Source organism: Triticum urartu, chromosome 2A (assembly GCF_056163025.1).
Source record: "Triticum urartu cultivar PI428250 chromosome 2A, HENAU_Tu73, whole genome shotgun sequence".
NCBI classification, from domain to species: domain Eukaryota; kingdom Viridiplantae; phylum Streptophyta; class Magnoliopsida; order Poales; family Poaceae; genus Triticum; species Triticum urartu.
In genome coordinates, this window is record NC_141874.1 from 116,073,231 (window position 1) to 116,079,230 (window position 6,000).

Below are 6,000 nucleotides of genomic sequence, written 5' to 3' on the forward strand. Positions count from 1 at the left end.
ACGGAAACAACTCCCAAGCTCTTCGTGATGTTGAAATCAATGAAGGTAGAAATCAAAAAAAAAACATCAAGTGTTGATGGTAGACAAGACCACTAGTTTCAATAAAAGAGCAAAGGGAAGAAGGGGAACTTCAAGAAGAACGGCAAGCAAGTTGCTGCTCAAGTGAAGAAGCCCAAGTCTGGTCCTAAGCCTGAGACTAAGTGTTTCTACTGCAAAGGGACTGGTCACTGGAAGCGGAACTACCCCAAGTGATTGGCAGATAAGAAGGATGGCAAAGTGAACATAAGTATATTTGATATACATGTTATTTATGTGTACTTTACTAGTGTTTATAGCAACCCCTCAGTATTTGATACTAGTTCAGTTGCTAAGATTAGTAACTCGAAACGGGAGTTGCAGAATAAACAGAGACTAGTTAAGGGTGAAGTGACGATGTGTGTTGGAAGTGGTTCCAAGATTGATATGATCATTATCGCATACTCCCTATACTTTCGGGATTAGTGTTGAACCTGAATAAGTGTTATTTGGTGTTTGCGTTGAGCATGAATATGATTTGATCATGTTTATTGTAATACGGTTATTCATTTAAGTAAGAGAATAAATTGTTGTTCTGTTTACATGAATAAAACCTTATATGGTTACACACCCAATGAAAATAGTTCGTTGGATCTCGATCGTAGTGATACACATAATCATAATATTGAAACCAAAAGATGCAAAGTTAATAATGATAGTGCAACTTATTTGTAGCACTACCGTTTAGGTCATATTGGTGTAAAGCGCATGAAGAAAATCCATGCTGATGGGCTTTTGGAATCACTTGATTATGAATCACTTGATGCTTGTGAACCATGCCTTATGGGCAAGATGACTAAAACGCCGTTCTCCGGAACAATGAAGCAAGCAACAGATTTGTTGGAAATCATACATACTGATGTATGTGGTCCGATGAATATTGAGGCTCGCGATAGATATCATTATTTTCTGAACTTCATAGATGATTTGAGCAGATATGGGTATATCTACTTGATAAAACATAAGTCTGAAACATTTGAAAAGTTCAAAGAATTTCAGAGTGAAGTGGAAAATCATCGTGACAAGAAAATAAAGTTTCTACGATCTGATCGCGGAGACAAATATTTGAGTTACGAGTTTGGTCTTCAATTAAAACAATGTGGAATAGTTTCACAAACTCATGCCACATGGAACACCACAGCATAATGGTGTGCCCGAACGTCATAACCGTACTTTATTGGATATAGTGCAATCTATGATGTCTCGTACCGATCTACCACTATCGTTTTGGGGTTATGCATTAGAGACAGCTGCATTCACGTTAAATAGGGCACCATCTAAATCCGTTGAGACGACACCATGTGAACTATGGTTTGGCAAGAAACCTAAGCTATCGTTTCTTAAAGTTTGGGGTTGCGATGCTTATATGAAAAAGTTTCATCCTGATAAGCTCAAACTCAAATCGGAGAAGTGCATCTTCATAGGATATCCAAAGGAAACTATTGGATACACCTTCTATCACAGATCCGAAGGCAAGACTTTTGTTAGTAAATTCGGAAACTTTCTGGAGAAGGAGTTTCTCTCGAAAGAAGTGAGTGGGAGGAAAGTAGAACTTGACGAGGTAACTGTACCTGCTCCCTTATTGGAAAGTAGTACATCACAGAAAACTGTTTCTGTGACACCTACACCAGTTAGTGAGGAAGCTATTGATGATGATCATGAAACTTCAGAACAAGATACTACTGAACCTCGTAGATCAACCAAAGTAAGATCCGCGCCAGAGTGGTACGGTAATCCTGTTCTGGAAGTCATGCTACTAGATCATGATGAACCTACGAACTATGAAGAAGCGATGGTGAGCCCAGATTCCGCAAAGTGGCTTGAAGCCATGAAATCTGAGATATGATCCATGTATGAAGACAAAGTATGGACTTTGGTTGACTTGCCCGATGATCGGCAAGCCACAAAAAATAAATGGATCTTCAAGAGGAAGATGGACGCTGATAGTAGTGTTACTATCTACAAAGCTAGAATTGTCGCAAAAGGTTTTCGACAAGTTCAAGGTGTTGACTACGATGAGATTTTCTCACTCGTATCTATGCTTAAGTCTGTCCGAATCATGTTAGCAATTGCCGCATTTTATGAAATCTGGCAAATGGATAAACAAAACTGCATTCCTTAATGGATTTACTAAAGAAGAGTTGTATACGATGCAACTAGAAGGTTTTGTCGATCCTAAAGGTGTTAACTAAATATGCAAGCTCCAGCAATCCATCTATGGACTGGTGCAAGAATCTCGGAATTGGAATATACGCTTTGATAAGTTGATCAAAGCATATATTTTTATACAGACTTGCGGTGAAGCCTGTATTTACAAGAAAGTGAGTGGGAGCACTACAACATTTCTGATAAGTATATGTGAATGACATATTGTTGATCGGAAATAATGAAGAATTATTCTGCAAAGCATAAAGAAGTGTTTGAAAGGAGTTTTTCAAATAAAGACCTCGGTGAAGCTGCTTACATATTGAGTATCAAGATCTATAGAGATAGATCAAGACACTTGATAAGTTTTTTCAATGAGTACATACCTTGACAAGATTTTGAAGTAGTTCAAAATGGAACAGTCAAAGAAAAGGTTTCTTGCCTATGTTACAAGGTGTGAAGTTGAGTAAAACTCAAAGCCTGACCACAGCAGAAGATAGAAAGAGAATGAAAGTCATTCCCTATGCCTCAGTCATAGGTTCTATAAAGTATGCCATGCTGTATACCAGATCTATTGTATACCCTACCACTGAGTTTGGCAAGGGAGTACGATAGTGATCTAGGAGTAGATCACTGGACAGCGGTCAAAATTATCCTTAGTGGAATAAGGAAATATTTCTCAATTATGGAGGTGACAAAAAGGTTCGTCGTAAAAAGTTACGTCGATGCAAGTTTTGACACAGATCTGGATGACTCTAAGTCTCGATCTAGATACATATTGAAAGTGGGAGCAATAAGCTAGAGTAGCTCCGTGCAGAGCATTGTTGACATAAATATTTCCAAAATCCTTACGGATCTGAATGCGACAGACCCGTTGACTAAGATTCTCTCACAAGCAAAACATGATCACACCTTAGTACTCCTTGGGTGTTAATCACATAGTGATGTGAACTAGATTACTGAATCTAGTAAACCCTTTGGGTGTTGATCACATATCAATGTGAACTATGGGTGTTAATCACATGGTGATGTGAACTATTGCTGTTAAATCACATGGCTGTGTAATCTAGATTATTGACTCTAGTGCAAGTGGGAGACTGAAGGAAATATACCCTAGAGGCAATAATAAAGTTATTATTTATTTCCTTATTTCATGATAAATGTTTATTATTCATGCTATAATTGTATTAACCGGAAACATAATACATGTGTGAATACATAGACAAATAGAGTGTCACTAGTATGCCTCTACTTGACTAGCTCGTTAATCAAAGATGGTTATGTTTCCTAACCATAGACAAAGAGTTGTTATTTGATTAACAAGGTCACATCATTAGTTGAATGATCTGATTGACATGACCCATTCCATTAGCTTAGCACCCGATCGTTTAGTATGTTGCTATTGCTTTTTTCATGACTTATACATGTTCCTATGACTATGAGATTATGCAACTCCCGTTTGCCGGAGGAACACTTTGGGTGCTACCAAACGTCACAACATAACTGGGTGATTATAAAGGAGCATTACAGGTGTCTCCAAAGGTAGATGTTGGGTTGGCGTATTTCGAGATTAGGTTTTGTCACTCCGATTGTCGGAGAGGTATCTCTGGGCCCTCTCTGTAATGCACATCACATAAGCCTTGCAAGCATTACAACTAATATGTTAGTTGTGAGATGATGTATTACGGAACGAGTAAAGAGACTTGCCGGTAACGAGATTGAACTAGGTATTGGATACCGACGATCGAATCTCGGGCAAGTAACATACCGATGACAAAGGGAACAACGTATGTTGTTATGCGGTCTGACCGATAAAGATCTTCGTAGAATATGTAGGAGCCAATATGGGCATCCAGGTCCTGCTATTGGTTATTGACCGGAGACGTGTCTCGGTCATGTCTACATTATTCTCGAACCGTAGGGTCCGCACGCTTAATGTTACGATGACAGTTATTATGAGTTTATGCATTTTGACGTACCGAAGGTTGTTCGGAGTCCCGGATGTGATCACGGACATTACGAGGAGTCTCGAAATGGTCGAGACATAAAGATTGATATATTGGAAGCCTATGTTTGGATATCGGAAGTGTTCCGGGTGAAATCGGGATTTTACCGGAGTACCGGGAGGTTACCGGAACCCCCCGGGAGCTATATGGGCCTTAGTGGAAAAGAGAAGGGGCTGCCCAAGATGGGCTGCGCGCCTCCCTCCCTCCCCTAGTCCTATTAGGACAAGGAGAGGTGGCCGGCCCCCCTCTCTCTTTTCCCCCTCCGCGAATCCTATTCCAACTAGGATTGGGGGGGGGGATCCTACTCCCAGAGGGAGTAGGACTCTCCTGGCGCGCCACCCTTGGCCGGCCAGCCTCCCCCCTCTAGTCCTTTATATACAGAGGCAGGGCACCCCAAAGAACACACAAGTTGATCCACGTGATCTTTTCCTTAGCCGTGTGCGGCGCCCCCAGCCACCATAGCCCTCGATATTACTGTAGCGGAGTTTAGGCGAAGCCCTGCTGCTGTAGTGCATCAAGATCGTCACCACGCCGTCGTGCTGACGGAACTCTTCCCCGAAACTTTGCTGGATCGGAGTCCGGGGATCGTCATCGAGCTATACGTGTGCTAAGAACTCGGAGGTGCCAGAGTAACGGTGCTTGGATCGGGAAGACGTACGACTACTTCCTCTACATTGCGTCAACGCTTCCGCAGTCGGTCTGCGTGGGTACGTAGACAACACTCTCCCCTCTCATTGCTGTGCATCACCATGATCTTGCATGTGCGTAGGAAAATTTTGAAATTACTACGTTCCCCAACACTAGGGGAGGGCAATAGACCTGATCTAAGCACCCCTCCCAAGGACACTACCCTACAGTCAAAGACATTCAAAGGACAACAAATTCTACCGACTAAAGTCACTTCAAGATACAACTCACTCGACCATGGTTCCACTCGGATAACCCAATTCTAGTCGACCAGGGTATAATCACTCGACCACATCAGAAACCACTCGGAGTACAGAAGATCTAAAGCCACTCAGGATGGCAACAGTCAGACGTTCACTCTGTAGTGTTAATGATCATTTATATGGCTTTAATGCTGGCGTTACCAGTAATGTCTCACCTTTATGTACATTGAACTCCTTGTGACATGGGCTGGCTGGGGTCCTGGCGCACTCTATATAAGCCACCCCCCCCTCCACCGAGACAGGGGTTGGCACCCCCTGTAACTTCACGCATAATCCAATCGACCAGCCCCCGGGCACCGAGACGTAGGGCTGTTACTTCCTTTGAGAAGGGCCTGAACTTGTAAATCTTGCGTGCACAACTTCACCGTAGCTAGGATCTTGCCTCATCATACCTACCCCCATTCTATTGTCAGACTTGGAACCACGACAGTTGGCGCCCACCTTGGGGCAGGTGCCTTAGTGACTTTCCGGTGAGGTTGCAATTTCTTCGAGTCACATCATCATGGTTTTCGGCAGAGGTTTGGCTGAGGGCCACGAGATCCGTCTCGGCGCGCTTGTTTTCATCGCCGACGACTCCGCCTGGCTTCAGGAAGCTCCCATCGACGTCGAGGCACTCCCCGTCTGCGGGGCGACACACTTTCACGCATGCGTTCGTGGCGTCCTTCTGCGGCAACCGTCGACCCAGTATCGGTCGGCTTCCGCGGTGCCTTCGCTCCCCGTTGTTCGCCGTCGCAAGCGATCCAATCGGTCGCAGCTTCAGCGATGTGTGAGGCATGCGGTGGCACGACAGTAGGCCACCCCTCAAGTCGCGGCAATCAAGCCCG